Source organism: Leopardus geoffroyi, chromosome D2 (genome assembly GCF_018350155.1).
Source record: "Leopardus geoffroyi isolate Oge1 chromosome D2, O.geoffroyi_Oge1_pat1.0, whole genome shotgun sequence".
NCBI classification, from domain to species: domain Eukaryota; kingdom Metazoa; phylum Chordata; class Mammalia; order Carnivora; family Felidae; genus Leopardus; species Leopardus geoffroyi.
In genome coordinates, this window is record NC_059334.1 from 49,872,985 (window position 1) to 49,879,825 (window position 6,841).

Here is a 6,841-nt window from a genome sequence, read left to right on the forward strand (position 1 = left end):
ACCTCTCAAGCTTCTTCCCAGAGCATCTGGCCCTGGCCACATGGAGGACTTAGCTGGGCCTCAGTGGCCTCAGGGGGCCATACCATAACTGCCCTTCTCTGGGGTCAGGGATGGAATCAGCTAAGAAGAGATGGCAAAAGGGTACTGGATAGGGGTGGGGCAAGACTAAAGTAAGATTGAAAAAAAAAAAAAAGTACCACTAGATACATCCACACAGCAGATCGTTTGACTTGGAAAACAGATACGAACATTCCTGTGAGCCTCAGCCACACTATTTAGGTAAAAAAAACTCCTTACTATATTGTGAGTCCCCTAAACAGGGCTCAAGAAGGACTTCTACTAACAAGTCTGCATTCATAAATGTGACAACTTGGAAGCACTGAACAAGCTCCCTGAAAACCACAAACTACAAAAACAAAAACAAAAAAATAAAATGATCTGAAGAGTCATGTGACTATTAAAGAAACTTAACTTGTAATTTAAAATAAAAGGAAATCTCCAGGCTTACATTGTTTCACTGGAGAAGTCTATCAAACATTTAAAGAGGAATTAACATAAATTTTATGCAATCTCTTCCAAAAAATAAAACAAGAGGAACTATTATTTCCCAGCTCACTTTGTGAGGCCATTATTAGCCTGATAACCAAAACCAGACAGCATCAAAACAAAACAAAACAAGGGCACCTAGGCTCAGTCAGGTAAGCATCCGACTTCGGCTAGGTCATGATCTCATGGTTTGTGAGATGATCTCATGGTCAGCACAGAGCCTCCTTTGGATCCTCTGTGTCCCTTCCTCTTTTTGCCCCTCCTCCACTTACACTCTCTCAAAAATAAACAAACATTAAAAAAAAAAAAAACTACAAACCAATATCTCATTAATTTAGATGTAAAAATACTCAACGAAATATTATCAAATCAAATCCAGCAAAATAATAAGAGGATTACACACCTCAGCCAAGTGGAATTTATTCTACATATGCAAGATTGGTTCAATACTTGAAAACCCATTAGTATATAATCTACCATATCAATACTAAAGAAGAAAAATATTAAGATCATATCAATTGATATAAGAAAAAGCATTACATAAAATCCAACAACTACTCATGGTAACAATGCTAAGCAAACTATGAATAGAAAGGAATTTCCTCAAATTGATAAAGACCTAAAGTAACACCAAAGTTAATGTTAAAAGTTCAAATGCTTTCTCCCTAAGGGGGAGGGGGGGACAAACAAGGATGTCTATTCTCATCAGCTTGTTCATCATAGTGCTGGAAATTCTAGCTTATGCAATAGGTCAGAAAAAACATAAAGGGAATATAGATTGGAAATAAAGAAGGTAAACGATCTCTAATTGTAGATGACATAATTCTCTATGTGAAAAATGTCAAAAAAGCATTTAAAAAAGAAAACCCTCTGGGGGCGCCTGGGTGGCTCAGTCGGTTGGGCCTCTGACTTTGGCTCAGGTCATGATCTCATGGTCCATGAGTTTGAGCCCCCTGTGGGGCTCTGTGTTGACAGCTCAGAGACTGGGGCCTGCTTGGGATTCTGTGTCTCCCTCTCTCTGCCCCTCCCCTGCTCACACTCTGTCTCTCTCTCTCAAAAATAAATAATGATTTAAAAAAAAATTTTTTTGGGGCGCCTGGGTGGCGCAGTCGGTTAAGCGTCCGACTTCAGCCAGGTCACGATCTCGCGGTCCGTGAGTTCGAGCCCCGCGTCGGGCTCTGGGCTGATGCCTTGGAGCCTGGAGCCTGTTTCCGATTCTGTGTCTCCCTCTCTCTCTGCCCCTCCCCCGTTCATGCTCTGTCTCTCTCTGTCCCAAAAATAAATAAACGTTGAAAAAAAAAAATTAAAAAAAAAATTTTTTAAAGAAAACCCTCTGATAAGCACTAAGTTCAGCAGAGTCTTACACAAGATCAGCACACAAAAATTAATCAATTTTCTATATACTAAACAATAAATATGTGAAATCTGAAATTAAAAACACAATATCACTTATAGTATAAGAAAATTAAATATTAAGGTATAAACTTAACAAAACACATACAGGATCTATATCCTGAAAATTACAAAATTTATTTATGTAAGATGCTGCCATTAGGAGAAACTAGGTGAAGGACACGGGGACTTCCCTGTACATTTTTTCCAACTTCCTGTGAATCTATAATTATTTCAAAATAAAAATTTTAAAAATACATGAACTGAAACAAATTGGGGAATAATAATGTGTTCTCGCACAGACAATAATGGGTGAGTGTGAGCACATGCTATGTATGAATGTGGTTGTGTGGGAACATGCTGTGAAGGGGTACAGATTGTGTGTATGTATATAGTTTGTGTGAATGAGTATGGGGTATATGTTTGTAGGCAGGCTGATCACTGTCAGCAGAATGCCGTTCACCACACATCCCAAGGTCCCAGCACCACCCTGGGAGGAAATTCTCCAGGGATCATTCTCCAGGGATTCTAAACTGCACAGAACACAAGGTGAAGGTCTTTGTCCCCCTAACAACCCCACCTGAGGCCCCTTAACTCATCCCTACAAACACCTCCTGACATTTTCTAAGTATAATACACCATAATTCGGTGATAGTTACCTTCAACCATCTAGAAGCCTGGAAAGTTTCTGAAACACTTTAACCCCCTTTGCCTTCCTGGGGGTTTCCTCGAAAAGGGCTGTGGTTACTGGGTCCCTTTCATAAATGAGAAAACCAAGTTTTCAAGGGGAAAATTATTTGGAAACACAGGGGAATAATAAAGGGAATCAACTGTGAAGAACACGTGCTCTGGAATATTCAGAAAAAAAATCTGGACTTGAATCCATACTTTACCCTTATGATGAGACACTGAGTATGCTTCTTGAAACTTCTAAAATGTAAAAGCTGCAAAATGGGGTTACACCACCCTCCCTGGACAGTTCCTGGAACATCGTAGGCCCTCATGTTTGCCATATGAATGAACTTTGGAGCCAAGATGGTGAGGCCAAATAGCATATATTCATTTCAAAATATTTTTAGGGGTAAAGACAAAATTACAGGTGATATCTTTACATTCTTTTCACACCAGTAACACTTCAAAAACTAAGAACACTTCAATGGGTATTCCTAAAATAACTGACACACTTAAAAAAATAATAATAATAAGGGGTGCCTGGGTGGCTCAGTCGGTTAGGCCTCAACTCCAGCTCAGGTTACACTCTCATTCTTTGTGAGCTGGAGCCTACGTAGGGCTCTGTGCTGGCAGCTCCAACCTTGGAGCCAACTTCGGATTCTTCTCTCCCTCTCTCTGTCCCTTCCCCTCTCACGCTCTGTCTCTCTCACTCTCTCTCAAAATAAATAAACATTAAAAAGTTTTGTTTTTTTTTTTTTAATAATAATAAGATAACTTAAACAAACTAGTCTCTAACCTCAAAGGACAGCTACCCACTGAACCCCCGCAGCCGGGAACTGGCCCGGACCTTCGCCGGAAGTGTGCGCCGGAAGTGGGTACCACCGGCCCGCAGCTTTCTGGGACTTGTAGTTGGGGGCCCTTAGGCGCGGGCGCGGGTCAGTCTCGGGAATACTGCGCTTGCAGGTGTAGGATTCCACGTGGGCGGTGAGACGCGCAGGACAGGCAACGCTGCGGGTAGGGAGGCATTCTGTGGTTGGGATGTGGGAGTGACGCGGTGGTGGCGCAGGACCGCTGAGACCCGAAAGCCTGGCGGGGCGGCTGTGAGAGGGCTCGCGACCAAGAGGAGGTGCGGCCCGGGACCACACGTGTGGGGGTGTGGGGGTGTGTGGGGGGGTGGAGGGGTGGATGGGGGGGTGGGAGTCGCGACGGCCTCTGTGTCCGCCTGGCCGGACCGCGATCACCTGACACTAAACGGCCCCCAGCGCAGAAGCGGCTGCGGCTCCGAGGGGCCCATCTCTCTCGCCCGGCTTAGCTCTGGCATTGGCCGGCCTGGAGGCTTCGAAGTTGGCCGTACCGGCCATTTCTGTGCCGGTGACTGGCCTTATTCCAGGGTTTGCGGTGGATGTTAGGCGACCGAGAGGGGCCCCTTTGAGAGACCTAGGTTTCCGTCCCCACAGCACTGTCCTCACACCCCAGAAATGAGGAAGGTCGGGGAAAGCGCCTCGGGGAGTGGAAATCCATTCTGAGGCAAAGCATCCAAGCTGAGAGCTCCTACTGCTCTTTCTAGAACTTCAGGACAGAAATCAGAATCCCTGAGGAAAGGGACACATCCTAGTGTTGCTGGGAGCAGCGGGATTTACTTACCTTCGTGGGTTTGGGGGAGAGGCTTGGCCTGTTCAATCCAAAGCCGTGTGGAGAGAGGTGAGGGAGGGGCAGCACGGAGAGACTAGAAAGAAAGCTCGGGAGATGGCGTGGGAAGGGCTACTGAAAAGGGGTTAGTAGCAGGAGCTCAGTAACTTTTTTCCTACAGTCTTGCTGGACTGGCTGGTCTGTATCCTGCAAGGTGGACTTGATTTTCATGGCTGTTTCTCTTTCCCTGACGCCACTTTTCCAGGACAGCGACCTTCCAGAGAGGAGGAAATGACCTAGTGCCAGGTAGGTGAGTTGGGGTTTCTTCTCTGTGAAAATGCCATCTCTCTGAGAATGGACAGAACCTTTCTAGCTTGGAACAAAGAAAGAACATTAGCATGAATTGAGTGCTCATCTGGTGTCAGGTCCTGTCTTTGTTCTGTATGATCTTTTTATTGTCAGACGCCGGTGTGAGACCTGAAATATTGTATACATATGGGTGTAAGAACATTAATATGCTAAGGGCATATAGCTACCAAATGATGTCGCCAGAGTCTGCACAGGTGGCCGCTTACTTTAAATTCCACATCAGTTTTCACTGAACCACTCCGTGAACTTGGCCCACTCCCCAGAGCACCGCGCTGTGCTCTCCCATTGAAAGAGTCCACACAGCGTCTTTGCCTGGTCCTCTCTCAAAGCCTCCCTTTTCCTGCCAAGGCATTTCACTCGCATTGAAAGTTATTCAGAGTTCTCACCTGTTCCAGCCAGTGCTAAGTGGTGTCAGGAGAACAAACAGAATTATAAATTGTGGTGCTTTTCTGCATGAGCACATTCTGTGTGTGAAAGAATACACATCTTAATAATAACCATTTATTTAAATTTTTTTTTTCAACGTTTATTTATTTTTGGGACAGAGAGAGACAGAGCATGAACGGGGGAGGGGCAGAGAGAGAGGGAGACACAGAATCGGAAACAGGCTCCAGGCTCCGAGCCATCAGCCCAGAGCCCGATGCGGGGCTCGAACTCACGGACCGCGAGATCGTGACCTGGCTGAAGTCGGACGCTTAACCGACTGCGCCACCCAGGCGCCCCAATAATAACCATTTATTAAACATTAAAAAGTTTGGTAAATGCCAGCACAGTTGTTACCAAATCACTCCCAGTAATACTTCTTTTTTTTTTTTTTTTAATTTTTTTTTTAACGTTTATTTATTTTTGAGACAGAGAGAGAGCATGAATGGGGGAGGGGCAGAGAGAGAGGGAGACACAGAATCCGAAACAGGCTCCAGGCTCCGAGCCATCAGCACAGAGCCCGACGCGGGGCTCGAACTCACGGACCGCGAGATCATGACCTGATGATCATGACCTGATGAAGTCGGACGCTTAACCGACTGAGCCACCCAGGCGCCCCGATTCCCAGTAATACTTCTTAACCAAGCTGTTCATCAGAGTTACTGTGGTGGTTTTTAAGAATTCAGATTCATAGACACTACCCTCACCCCAAACCTACTAAAAGGAGAGTTTCACTTTTTTTTTTCTTTAATCTTATTGGCCTCTGTACATCCAAAGATTTGTTGGATTTGTTATGAGATATATCTCTATAAACTTAATGTGAGCGTCATTAAGGTAGGTAAGATGGGTCATTTATCTTTTATGCTCTGGTTGCTTTGTTCCCTTCACCAACATACCTACATGTTTAATTGGTCCAATAAATTGTTAAATTACTGAGTAGTACTTTTGTAAAAACTGATTTCTCATTTGTCTCCATAAAACCATTCCTCGAAAGTTACCTCGAGGTTAACACTTGGAATCATAGAATGTTTGAAATGGAAGGGGTCCGCCAGCCCCCTCTCTGCCTTGGGACTGGCGTTTTACAGAGAGCTCTAAATCTGAGGGAGCTGAAGGAAAGCACCATGTCCCCTGTTGCAGAAGCAGCAGAGTCAGAAGGAAACCCCATGTCTTCTAACTCTATGCTCTTCCCTCTCCATAACTAAACAGGTGAATTATACCAGAAGTTACTTGAATAAAATATCAGGCTGGATTTTAAGGAAGAAGTAATTGGTTCTTTGCACCACCACCAGAAAGACCATCTTTTTGCTTGGCAAAGACAGTCTTAGATACATAGGAAGAGACCATGAGCTCTTATAAAGATCTGTTTAGAGGACAGTAAGCTGCCCCAAGGTCCTAAGAGCATGCCATCTCTGTGCCTTGAAAAGGAATTGAGGACTTCAAGGGAAATTAATGTGAATGAAACCCTGTGCTCTATATATTTTCCTTCCTTTTCCTCTACCTAGGCCCTGATGAAGATTATTTATGATGAAGTTGGGGATTGCTAATATAGTGGAATTTTGAAACTCTGGTATATATTAATAACTTTTGAATTTAAAGAAAGACTTTATTCCACCAATACTTATTGAGTGTTCTCTTATGTACCAGACATTGTCCTTGAGTCTGAAAGGCAGGAGTCCCAATTTAACCCCTCCCTCTGTGACCTTGAGTAAGTCACTTCACTATCATGAGCCTTGGTCTTCTCATCTGTAAAATTAGAGTGTTTACCTTGATGATCTCAAAGTTCACGTATACTTGTATCTTTTCATCATTC

At 44.1% G+C, this 6,841-nt stretch overlaps 1 protein-coding gene across 14 annotated transcripts in view; it reads left to right on the forward strand.

Moving 5' to 3' along the window:
- The first annotated feature begins 3,103 nt into the window (after window positions 1-3,103).
- The window catches only part of ZNF239 (zinc finger protein 239), a 97,291-nt gene continuing 93,553 nt past the window's right edge, over window positions 3,104-6,841 (forward strand). For 2 of the 14 annotated variants that reach the window (XR_006701578.1, XR_006701577.1), the window contains exons 1-2: window positions 3,104-3,594; window positions 4,421-4,545. The gene's annotated coding sequence lies outside the window, so the exon portion shown is untranslated. The other 12 variants (XR_006701576.1, XM_045438106.1, XM_045438108.1 and 9 more) reach the window with 12 other exon arrangements.